The sequence below is a fragment of the Onychomys torridus genome, chromosome 3 (assembly GCF_903995425.1).
Source record: "Onychomys torridus chromosome 3, mOncTor1.1, whole genome shotgun sequence".
Taxonomy (NCBI): Eukaryota; Metazoa; Chordata; class Mammalia; order Rodentia; family Cricetidae; genus Onychomys; species Onychomys torridus.
The window spans coordinates 141077702-141089258 of record NC_050445.1 but is presented as its reverse complement, the minus strand read 5'-3'; the positions used below and the strand labels follow the sequence as shown (position 1 = coordinate 141089258).

Here is an 11557-nt window from a genome sequence, read left to right as displayed (position 1 = left end):
CCCCCTCCTTTGAACCACAAATATAACCAGATACAAGTAGAAATATCCCAGTCTCTTCATGAGGTGGCTGAGTCACTCCTGTTAAGATAGGGTTTCCATGACAGCCCCTGGCTTTTGCTAAATACTCACTCCTCCCTCTTTGGCTATGAGTGAGTATCTCATGGTATGGGTGCCAGAAACCCACAGTGCCATCACCAAATTTTGGGGTGTCTCCATGGATCCCCACCGTCAGCCAGGTGACTTTCGCCTCATGTTCCTAGAAGTTCCCATACAGTACCTGACCCTCTGTGCATCTCATGTGAGTCCTAGTTCTCAAATGCCCCAGTGAAGGCTGGTGAGGTACGTAAGGGTCTGGCAGATGGGATAGCCAGTTATCACCTTAACACAAATGATTGCTAGGTCCTGGTCCTCACCACTCTTGGGTGTCACAGCACTCTCCAAGCCAGCTAGGAGAGTAACGTCCTAGGAGCGATGGGCATGTAGAGCGCAAAGCCTTAACAACTATTTTGATGTTGCCATAGGAATTAATTCTCCCTGTCATCGCTTCCTCTTTCAAAGGAAGACTATTTCCCAGTTTCTTTCTGACCTGAGTTGTAAACAGTAAGATTAAAACTAGGCATTGGGTGCTCGTTCGGCAGCACATAGACTAAAATTGGAACGATACAGAGAAGATTAGCATGGCCCCTGCGCAAGGATGACATGCAAATTCGTGAAGCGTTCCATATTAAAAAAAAACAAAAAACAAAAAAAAATGGTCATTGGACAAGTCCTGGTTTAGCTGTTCCTTACTGATGTCTAGAACTTGCATTTACATGTGGTCTAGCCCAGATCCCACTGCTATAACAGAAGACTTGAGTCTGGGTTCTGAAGAAGAGAAACCGGACATCTGTGAGTTATGTGCTCACCACTGGCTGATGGTTGCCTTTGTTATTGGGTACCACATGGCGAGACAGCAAGCAGTCCAGTTCGGACCTCCTGAAGATCCCTATACTCAGGATTTAATTAGATTCCAAAATTTCCCCATGGCTCACATCTCCAAATAGCATGAATGTACCCATTTGGGAATTTCAAGTTTTTGACCCATGGATTTTATGGAGACACACTAACCTCACAACACTGTGATAGCTGCAGCTACAAGCTCTCTTCTGTCCCATTCCCCTCGACATGTACTCTTTTCTTCTTAGGTCTGTTGACACCTGGGGGTTTTGATAGTTTTATGTTAGCACTCATAACCATCCTTGGAATTCACTTCTGCATGACCCATGGTGAGGTGAGCCCCCTCTCCCCTCTCCCATCTGTTGCTCAGAGGTCCTGGTGCTGTGTCAGCCAGTGGCTCTCTATTCCATGGGCCATCCAGTAGCACAGTTGGCTTTCTTTCAGAGCAGCTGGTGTTCAGAGCCAACAAAGTGCAACATTCTGCTTAGCTCTTGGGAAACCACCCACTGCCATGAACACTCCACACAGCTAATGGGGAAGCCTCCCATTGTCCCAAACAAGTTCGTTGCAGTTTAACAACTGGAAAACCTCAGGCTTATGATCAAGGTGAAGACTAGAATCTCCCAATCTTACCAGCAAGTGCTCCTGCATTCTTTCTTTAAAAACAAAACAAACAAACAAACAAAAATTGCCAGGAGGTGGTGGTACACGCTTTTAATCCCAGCACTTGGGAGGCAGAGCCAGGCAGATCTCTGTGAGTTCGAGGCCAGCCTTGTCTACAGAGCAAGATCCAGGACAGGCACCAAAACTACATGGAGAAACCCTGTCTCGAAAAACAAAAACAACAAACAAAAAATTAATTTAATGTATATGGGGTTTTGTCTGCACCACATATATGCAGTGCCTACAGAGGCCAGAAGAGGGCATATGATCCCCTGGAATTGGAGTGGCAGACGGTTGTGAGCCACCATGTGTGAGCTGAGAACCTAACCCAGGTCCTCTGGAAGAGAAACCAGTGCGATCAACCACTGAGCCATCTCTCCAGCCCCACACTTTTGTATTTCTTTTTTGTTTTGTTTGTTTTTGAGTCAGGACTGTTTTTTTGTTTTTTTGTTTTGTTTTGTTTTGTTTTTCCGAGACAGGGTTTCTCTGTGTAGCTTTGTGCCTTTCCTGGAACGCACTTGGTAATCCAGGCTGGCCTCGAACTCACAAAGATCTGCCTGGCTCTGCCTCCCAAATGCTGGGACTAAAGGCGTGCACCACCACCACCACCCGGCTGACCGTTATTATTTATCCCTGACTGTGCTGGAACTCACAATGTCGACCAGGTTGGCTTCAAACTCACAGCTTTGCTTGCCTCTGCCTCCCAGTACCGTGATGAAAGGTGTGTGCCACTATACAAGGCTTGCTTTTATATTTCAAAAACCTTTCTAGAGATCTGAAACTTTCATGAGTACATAGGGGTAGCAGCAAAATAAGAACTGCAGTCCGCTTAGCCGTGGTCTTCCCAACATCCTTTCACGAAGCGGGTGTCCCGCTTCATATTAGGCCATGTATTTTCCTTCTGGTGCTGTGGGGTGGACAATGGCAAAAATGCTGCTGAGGGGGCTGGAGAGATGGAGTGCTTGCTGCTCCTATGAAGGATCAGGTTCAGTCACTTGCACCCAAATTGGGTGGCTCACAACTGTTCTGGGGATACAACGCCCTCTTCTGGCCTCTGCAGGCACTGCACACATGGTGCACATACATATATGCATGCAGACACATGTATACATACAAATACAGATAAGTAAATAATAATAATAAGCCAAGCAGTGGTAGCACACCCTTTTAATCCCAGCAGAGGCGGGTGAATCTCTGAGTTCGAGGCCAGCCTGGTCTGTAAAGTGAGTTCCAGGACAGCCAGGGCTACACAGAAAAACCCTGTCTCAAAAAACAAATATATATATATATATATATATATATATATATATATATATATATATATATATATATATATATATATATATATATATATATATATATATATTTGCGGGGGACATCAGGGTTCAAGGCACCAACATGAGTTGAGTGTCCATGGCCAGCACATATGTAAGGCCTACACCTGGCTTTCAGGAAGCACTGTGAAACCCTCCTAGGCTGTGTGAGTTAAGAAGTTCTCTTTGGAGGCAAAGCACACAGGCCTACATGCGACTAGGAGGTGGGTCAGCAACCAGGCTCGAATGTGGCACCGACTGGTGTAGGCAGGGGAGCAGGGCTAAGACCGGAGGGTTTTTCTCAGAGCATGTGAATAGAAGAAAACACTCATTAGAATGTCCGTGATGCTTTGGAAACAGTAGAAGTGGACCTTGACTTTTTCCAAAAATAAAGGGATGGGAAGTGATTTTTTTCTTTTCAATGAATGAGGAGATATTCAAATAGGCCGCTTTCAGAGCACACAGCACAACGGACTTTAAACCCCATAAATGAGAATGGCCTGGAAAGTAGGATAAGTTCAGCCACAAACACTGACTGAACAACTACCTAACTGATTTCTCAGGAGGTCTGAAGGCTTAGGGCTGGAAGTTTCCAGATAAGACTGGCGGCTCATGCACGCTGGGCTTTGAGGGCCTTTCTGGAGGTGGTAACCATAGGCTTGAGCCACCAGAACTGACTGTCAGAGAAAAGAGTGTGACAAAGCCCACCTTACCTTCTGTTGGAGCTCACTAGGTTTCCTAGTGGCTGTACCCAGCAGGACTGCATAAGAGGTTGATTGGACCACGGGCCTGGGTACCAGGTGTTTGTAAGGGTCTAACTAGCAAGGGATAGACCTTTGGAATAAAATTCTGGGCCGGTGGATAAGGATCCAGGTCCAACCTGTCCTGTGTTTTCTCACTGTTTCTTTCTCCCCTATTTCTAACTAAGTCTCTTATCCCTCATTCCTCAAGAGTTTCTGGAGTAAATAAGTGTGGGGGCTGGTCCCCCACAACCTTCCTTCCCCCCTATCTCATTATTGCCACCTCGTTATCCCTCCAAGGCTTTGCTTACTAACGACACCGCTTCCGTTTCACTAGGAGGGACAAGTTACCCGTAGCTCCCTTCAGTTGGTAGATTTGTAGGTATCAACTTGTGTTTAAGTATGAGGCCCTTCCCATGTTGTCCACAAGAGGGTACTGGTGTCACAGGTAGAACCAATTTACAAAGCCACCCAGCATGGGTCTATATAGAGACTGGGCTTTTAGCTCCTGGTCCAGGAGAGGGCAGCCTGCAGAGACCAACCTCAGGCCTGTCCCACACACAGGGCCTCACAGGCCCATGGACCAATCTCTCCCTTTCGACCAGCTGGGACCCAGATTGTCATGCTCTTCAGTGCCTAGGCCAGAGGTGGCAACCTGACAGACCAAATCCAGCCTGCACACATAGTGAGACTGACTCCCACAGTCACTAAAATAAGAAGAAAGATCTCTCTGGTGAAAGTCTTAGCCACTCATTGGAAATCTAGGTCTTGGAGACCACAGGCCTACAAGGCAAGCAGCGCTGTAGTGAGGAGTCTGCTCAGCCCCTTCTCCCTCCTCTTACCCCCCCCACCCCACCTCTGTAGCCTAGGCTCTGCCCTTCCTGTGGATGTGCAGCATTGCGGCTCAAGGTCTGATGAAGCGTTCTGAAGCCTTCTCGGAACACCCTTCTAGTACCTCCCCACGTCCAGCACCCAGCTCTCCTCCCCAGAAGACAAGAGGCCTCTGGATGAAGCTTTGGTCACCTTCTTTCTGCCCTTGGATCTTAGTCATCAAATAACCCAGGAGCAGGGCCAGAGTTTTGAAATTCTTTGCAGACCTCATGCCGAGAGCAGGGCAAGCCTAGCCAATGTGCATTAAGCATGAGCTTTTCCCATTTTGATTTGGTGGGGGAGGGTCATTTTAATTTTCTGTGTATGAGGGCTTTGTCTGCATGTATGTATGTGCACCACATGTGTGCCTGGTGCCCGAGGAGGTAAGAAGAGGCCATCAGATCCCCTGGGACTGGAGTTACAGATGGTTGTGAGCCACCAAGTAGGTCCTGGGAATTTAACTCAGGTCCTCTGCAAGAGCAGCAAATACTCTTAACCTCTGAGCCAACTCCTCAGGGCCTTGAAGGTCATTTTCCTTTTATGTATAAGATTTTTAGGTTTTGTTTGTTTGCTTTGTTTTGACTGCAAATCTGCTGGGTATGGTGGCTTACGGAGGCAGAAGCAGGCTGATCCCTGTAAGTTAGAGGCCAACCTGATCTTCATAGGGAGCTCTAGGCTAGCCAGGGCTGAATAGTGAGATTCTGACTATAAACAAACAAACAAACAAACAAACAAACGAATGAATGAATGAATAGATGAATGAATAGATAAACAAACAAATAAATAATAAAAATAATAAAAAGGCCGTTTGGCTGTTGAGATGGTTCAGCATCAAACCATGACTCTCCAAGCCTTTTCACAGAGGTCTTTCTTGGTACTGCTGGTCCACTGCACAGATGAGGGCTAGTTACAGTAAGGGATTGGCAGGAAATCCCTCCATCCACAAGTGCGTGATTGGTGGCTGCTTTGCCAGTGACCAGGTCCCTATATACTTTGGTCTTTGTTGGCTAGTGGCAGAGCCAGATGGGAAGTCACAGGCCAACTGTGTTGGTAGAGACACATAAGCTCCAGTATGCTGCCTGCCCTGAAATCCCTGCCAGTCCTCCACCAGCCAGGGAACCATGGGGACAGATGTGTGGTAATTCGCAGTAAACTCCACTCACTTTTTTTTTTCAACCTGTGAAACTAAGCTCCATAATAACAGTGCCTTCCTCGAAGAGTATGGTCGGAATGGGGTTGACTCACTGTAAAGCTTAGGGCCTGCCCAGCCAGCATGTGAGACATGTTTGCTATCACCCTAGGCTAGAACAGCATGCAAAATAAGCCAACTAAGGCAGTCTTTTTAACAAAGATCATTTGGGGACTGACCTAGGCACTCTGCAGGTGTTATAACTGTGTAGCTTGGTCCTCTTGGGCAGCTCCTAATGGTGGGAGCAGGGTGTAAAAGGCCTTATAAAAAAAGACAAAAACAAAAACCTGGAGCCAGGTATTGGAATGAAAGCTAAAAGATCAGAGAGCAAGCCAGCCAGCCTCACCTCGCCAACTCCTGTTTCCACGAATCCTCAGGCTGAAAGCCTCTGCGTCCTCACCCTGAGGGTCTCAGTTGAACTGCTGCTTAGTTCCTGTCTCCTCACACCTTATAGACGGTTCTCCATCCAGCCATGTCACTTCCTGGGATTAAAGGTGTGTGTGCTTCCCAAGCAAAGACATAAGATCTCAAGTGCTGGGATTAAAGGTGAGTGTCACCACTGCTGGTCTGTCTTCCCAGTGTGGCCTTGAACTCACAGAGATCCAGACAATTGATAGGATTAAAGGTGTGGGACACCACTGTCTGGCCTCTATGTCTAATCTAGTGGCGGCTCTGTCCTCTGATCCCCAGATAAGTTTATTGGGGCACACAATATATCACCACAGCAGGGGCTGTCTCCAACTCTTTTGCTGGCTTTTGGGACCCTGCTCCTCATACTGGGTTGCCTTGCCCAGTCTTAATACATGGGGAGGTGCTCAGTCTTACTACAATTTGCTATGCCATGCTTTGTTGATATCCATGGGAGACCTGCCCCTTTCCTGAACAGAAACAGAGGAGGAGTGGGTTGAGGGGTGGATATGGGGGCAGGGGACTGGGAGGAGAGGAGAGAGTCAAAACTTCGGATGGGATATAAAATAATAAATAGAAAAAGAAGGTCATTTCATAGAGAGGTACTTATGTTTCCCACACATGTCACTAAGATAAGGGACTTTGAGACAATCACTAGCTGAGTGTCTTGAGGACTTAAAGGAACTTTCACAAGTGGAAAGTGCAGCTTAGTGGTAGAGCAGCTCAGTGGTAGAGCACATGCTTGGTGTACACAAGGCTCCGGGTTCCAGCCCCACCACTTAACAGAGAAGGTTGGCATGGTGGCACCTTTAATCCCCAGACTTTGAAGTCAGAGGCAGGAAAGTCTCTGTGAATTCAAGGCCAGATTGGTCTACATAGTGAGTTTCAGGCCAGCCAGGGCTACACAGAAAAACCCTATCTCAGAAACAAAGAAGGAGGAATTACCCTGTTCACAGTCCTAAGATTCTTTTGGTGAATTCGACTTCTTTTTTTTTTTTTCCTTTTTTTTTTTTTCTTTAAAATCTGGAGCTGAGGACCGAATCCAGGGCCTTGCGCTTGCTAGGCAAGCACTCTACCACTGAGCTAAATCCCCAAATGTAGATGTAACTGGCTTGTTAAATAAGAAACACAGAACCAATTGCAGAGTTAAAAACCACTAGGTCAGAGCAAGAGCGGGAAAACCTTACCCTTCACTGCTTCTGCTGTCCTTCCTCTCCGCAAGAGACCTACTTCTGTGTGTCCTGTCTATTTATAGACTTTCTGTTCTGTTTTCTCATTGGTTGTAATGACCTCCTTGTCACTGTCTGTACAGACCTCCAGGTCTTCTATGGTTGGTATTGAGATTAAAGGCGTGTGTCTGCCATGCTGGCTGTGTGCTTGAACACACAGAGATCTACCTAGCTCTGCCTCCCAAGTGCTAGGATTAAAGGCATGCACCACTACCGCCCAGCTTCTGCTCTAGCTTGCTCTGACCTCAAGGCAACTTTATTAACATACAAATAAAATCACATTTCAATATAAATAAAATATCACTATATTTCACCTTTTCTATTTTAATAAAAAGAAAAAAGTTATAACTAATATAAGGAAAACTATATACAAAAGTACAATAACTATATATACCATATATACAAACCATACATACCTAAACAATGTCTAGTCCATTTGTATTTGACAAATTCAAAGAAAATAATTCTGTTATCTATCCTATTTTGGTAAGTCCAAAACATACCTGATTCTCTTTTTATCTTAACTTATATTGCTAATGGAACTGTCTTATAACGTCTTTTAAATTTATACATTTACAGCTCTTAGTGAGTTTTTTTGAAATCCTTAACAAAGATAATTATAACTATAACTAACTGATCTTCAACTCCCTCAGAGACCCAAGAAGGAAATAATACCACCTAATAAAAAAATAAAAACAGGAAGTGCATGCAAGCAGCTTCCAAAAAAAAAAAAAAAAATGTGAGTTGACAGAAACAGCCAGCTGCCTGAACAGTCATCTGAGGTTTCTCCACAGTGTTGGGGCATCATCTTCAGCCTATAGGCTTAGTGTATCTGATAGACTCTTTTGTGAACTAGGATATATACAAGGTCAACAGTTCGATCCCACATTTGGTGAGAGCAGTCCATGTACCAGAAACACCTGAATTCCATTAGTGTCATGTCAGGATTTTAAATTCTGGAAATTATTGATGTTTTTTCAATTCAGCTGTCCATTTTTCTTGGCTGTGTATATGTGGCTTCATCTCGGCATCCCGTTCTTCTCCACATCCCTCTATAGAATGCCAGTCTACTATTGAGAGGGGTGAGCTTAGTTATTCTTCAAGAATAACTGTTTCATCTGTTGTTCCACTGCACATCAGAAGCCATCGGCCCACTCCCTGTTCAGCTGCCTTCAAAGAAAAGGGCACAGTACCTTTTCCAGATTGCAAAGGCCACTCACTTCAGGGATGGTGCCATATTGCCCTGGCTTCAGAAGATGCCTTTTGATAAAGCCACAACCACACTTGTTTTGGTAAGAATCAGTAGTCCTTTGTTTCATGTCCTGTCTGTCCTGTTTGTCAGCAGTTGATTTGAGGATACTTCGTTGTCCAGTGGCTAACTTTTGCCACAATGAAAGTTAACTCCATATGCAGTTTCTTTAATGCCCATATTTTTTTTTTTTGAAGTAGATTGGTACTTCCAGGAGCCGACATGTCTCATAGTCATAGCAAAAAAGAAAAAATCCTAAGTTATTAAAACATTTTAAATGCATATTCTGTAGATCTCTGAAGGGTTTGAAAATGACCTGTCTATCTAAAATATATCTGTTTGATCGTGAAAACACACCTAATATGACTACAAGTTCAATTGTAATGTCTAACCACCAACTTTCTTTTCCGTTTCAGCCTCACAAAGATGGATATTACACAGAGAATCTGGTTTGTCTTGTCTCTGGGATTTTTAACTACAAAAAAAGATTTGATTGTAAAAACTGTTGAGTTAAACAAATATATAAATTTTAAAGGTACCTTAACTTCAAAATTTGGATATAAGGATATGTTGCTTTGGAAAAGAGTCTCTGCTTTTGTTTCCACAGAAAGCCAGAGGCTGTGGATTTGTTCCAGACTAAGATACATCAGGTTTGATCAGCCAAGACCACCTGAAAGGTCTCTGATGACACCATGGCCCAGATGATCCAACATCCAGAGTGGTTTCAAGGCAACTGGCTCAGAGGCTTACCCTCACGGACTACTCCATAATCCTAAAATTTTCTTTGTGTCCCCATAAGATACAGCGCCCCCCTCCAGCAGGAAGTAATAAGAAAAACTATGCCCAATTTCCCAAAATTATCAAGCTGGCTTTGGAGATGAAATTGGCTCACTCCTTCTCTAAACCCAGACATATTACTAAAAAGAAAGGTTAAGAGATTCTTGTGTCCCAAATCAGAAGAGTCCTCTGATGTGGGACAAAGAAAAACCAATATTTTTATTTAAAACAGGTTAATTATAAATGTGATCTCTTTCTAAAGAAGAAAAGGTGATATGATATAAATATAATAAAAAAAGGGTAGATTAAGAAATTTACTTCTAAAGAACAGCTTGTTTAAAATGTTTTACATTGGTGTAGATTTTAGTCTATTGATACAAACTTAAAGTTAATTTTGTTATACTATGTGTATATTTCTACTCTTGTTTAAGATATTATGTTTGTACAGCTCATTTAAAATTGTAATGGATAATTAAAAATAGATTAATAATTAATCATCTATGATAATCATACTCATAGCCATGTTAGTTAAGTCTTCTAGGTATACACAGAGATATTTCAGATAGATAGGTAATCTTCAAATACTTCAATGACCTATAAAATATGACATTTAAAATATTTTTAAAATTCAGCCTTTCTGGACAGTGAGACATGTCTGCTCCTGCCAACACCAGATTTACTTCAGAGAGGAGGATGGGCATTGAAGACACTTCATATGGAATTTATCTTCACCTTGGCAAAAATAGACATTTGGGCAAGAAACTGTTCTTGCCTGGACTGCTTGATCAACTGGACATGCAGGACCCATAAAAAGGTGACCACTGAACTTTGCTTGACAAAATGGTCCTTTAGGTTCCTGCTTCGCAGAGGAAACTGCCAGACATTCTACAGGACACTGAAAAAAGTGACCAAGAGACTCTAGCCCTGTGGGCTGAAGACAAATGCCCCGACTTTACAAAGGAACATTAGGTGACTGTCCAGGCTGCCAGCTGTCTCTGTCTACCCTACAAGACTCCCGAAAGTTGCTTGCATCCTTCTCCCATTTCTCAGGTAATATTATATCCTTCTGAGGTCTTTGATGTGGTTAAAGACTAGATAGTTATAATTTCCTCAGTTATGATAAAAGATAAGTTAGATAGAAAACCTTAGACTCACAAATATAAGATAGATAGAATATCTTCTTTAATATTGTAACTGTAATTCTTGCTTGATAGTTGTTTTGTTATAAGTAATTTTACTATGTAAAAGTTAAAACCTTCCTTAAAAAAAAAAAAAGAAAAGAAAAGAAAAGGGGAAGTGCTGTGGATATCGCTCTGTATAAATAAAATGCTGTTTGGCCAGTGGCCAGGCAGGAAGTATAGGCGGGACAAGAGAAAAGAGAATTCTGGAAAGTAAAGGCTGAGGCGGAGAGACACTGTCAGCCACTGCCATGAGAAGCAACATGTAAAGACACCAGTAAGCCACAAGCCATGTGGCAAAGTATAGATTAATAGAAATGGGTTAATTTAAGATAGAAGAAGTAGATAACAAAAAGCCTGCCACGGCCATACAGTTTGTAAGCAATATAAGTTTCTGTGTGTTTACTTCATTGGTTCTGAGCAACTATGGCCCTGGCGGGTGAGAGAGATTTGTCCTGACTGTGGGCCAGGCAGGAAAATTCTAGCTACACCCAACCTCAAATTCGACTTCTTTTTGGAGCTAAATTAAGAGCCATATTGCTCACTCACCTAGATATAATGGAGTCCCTACTAGCCACTATCCTTGTCACACCATGGAAGAGGGATTTTATTGGGGCTTGTGGTGAGGGCGCCATCAGGGCCAGGAGCAGCCTGCAAAGTATGGGTGGTTTATATATAGCTTGGTGAATCAGGGAACTCCTTCAAGGCCCATCCCCGACAACCCCTTCTGCTAGCTAGGGCACATTTACCAAAAGTTCCATAATTGCCCAAAGAGCATCACCAGCTGGGGACCCAGTCTTCAGACACATGAACTTGTAGGGGACATTTTAAATTTAGCTATGACAGTCTCTGCTTGGAGAAAGGAGTCAGAAAAACAGATGTGGCCAACTTCAAATGTCACACATGCTGCACTGTGCAGGCTACTTGATTTAGATTCTGCCTGAGGATTGAGAGGAGTGAGAATTTTAGTGCAGTGGATTCAATAGGATAATACTCCCTGCTGAA

General features: G+C 43.6%; 1 non-coding gene across 1 annotated transcript; it reads left to right on the top strand.

Annotated features, from left to right (window-relative positions):
• The first annotated feature begins 623 nt into the window (after nucleotides 1–623).
• LOC118581010 lies at nucleotides 624–729 on the top strand. The gene has a single exon (XR_004944650.1). It is a non-coding gene; the product is annotated as a U6 spliceosomal RNA (small nuclear RNA).
• The last annotated feature ends 10828 nt before the right edge of the window (nucleotides 730–11557 follow it).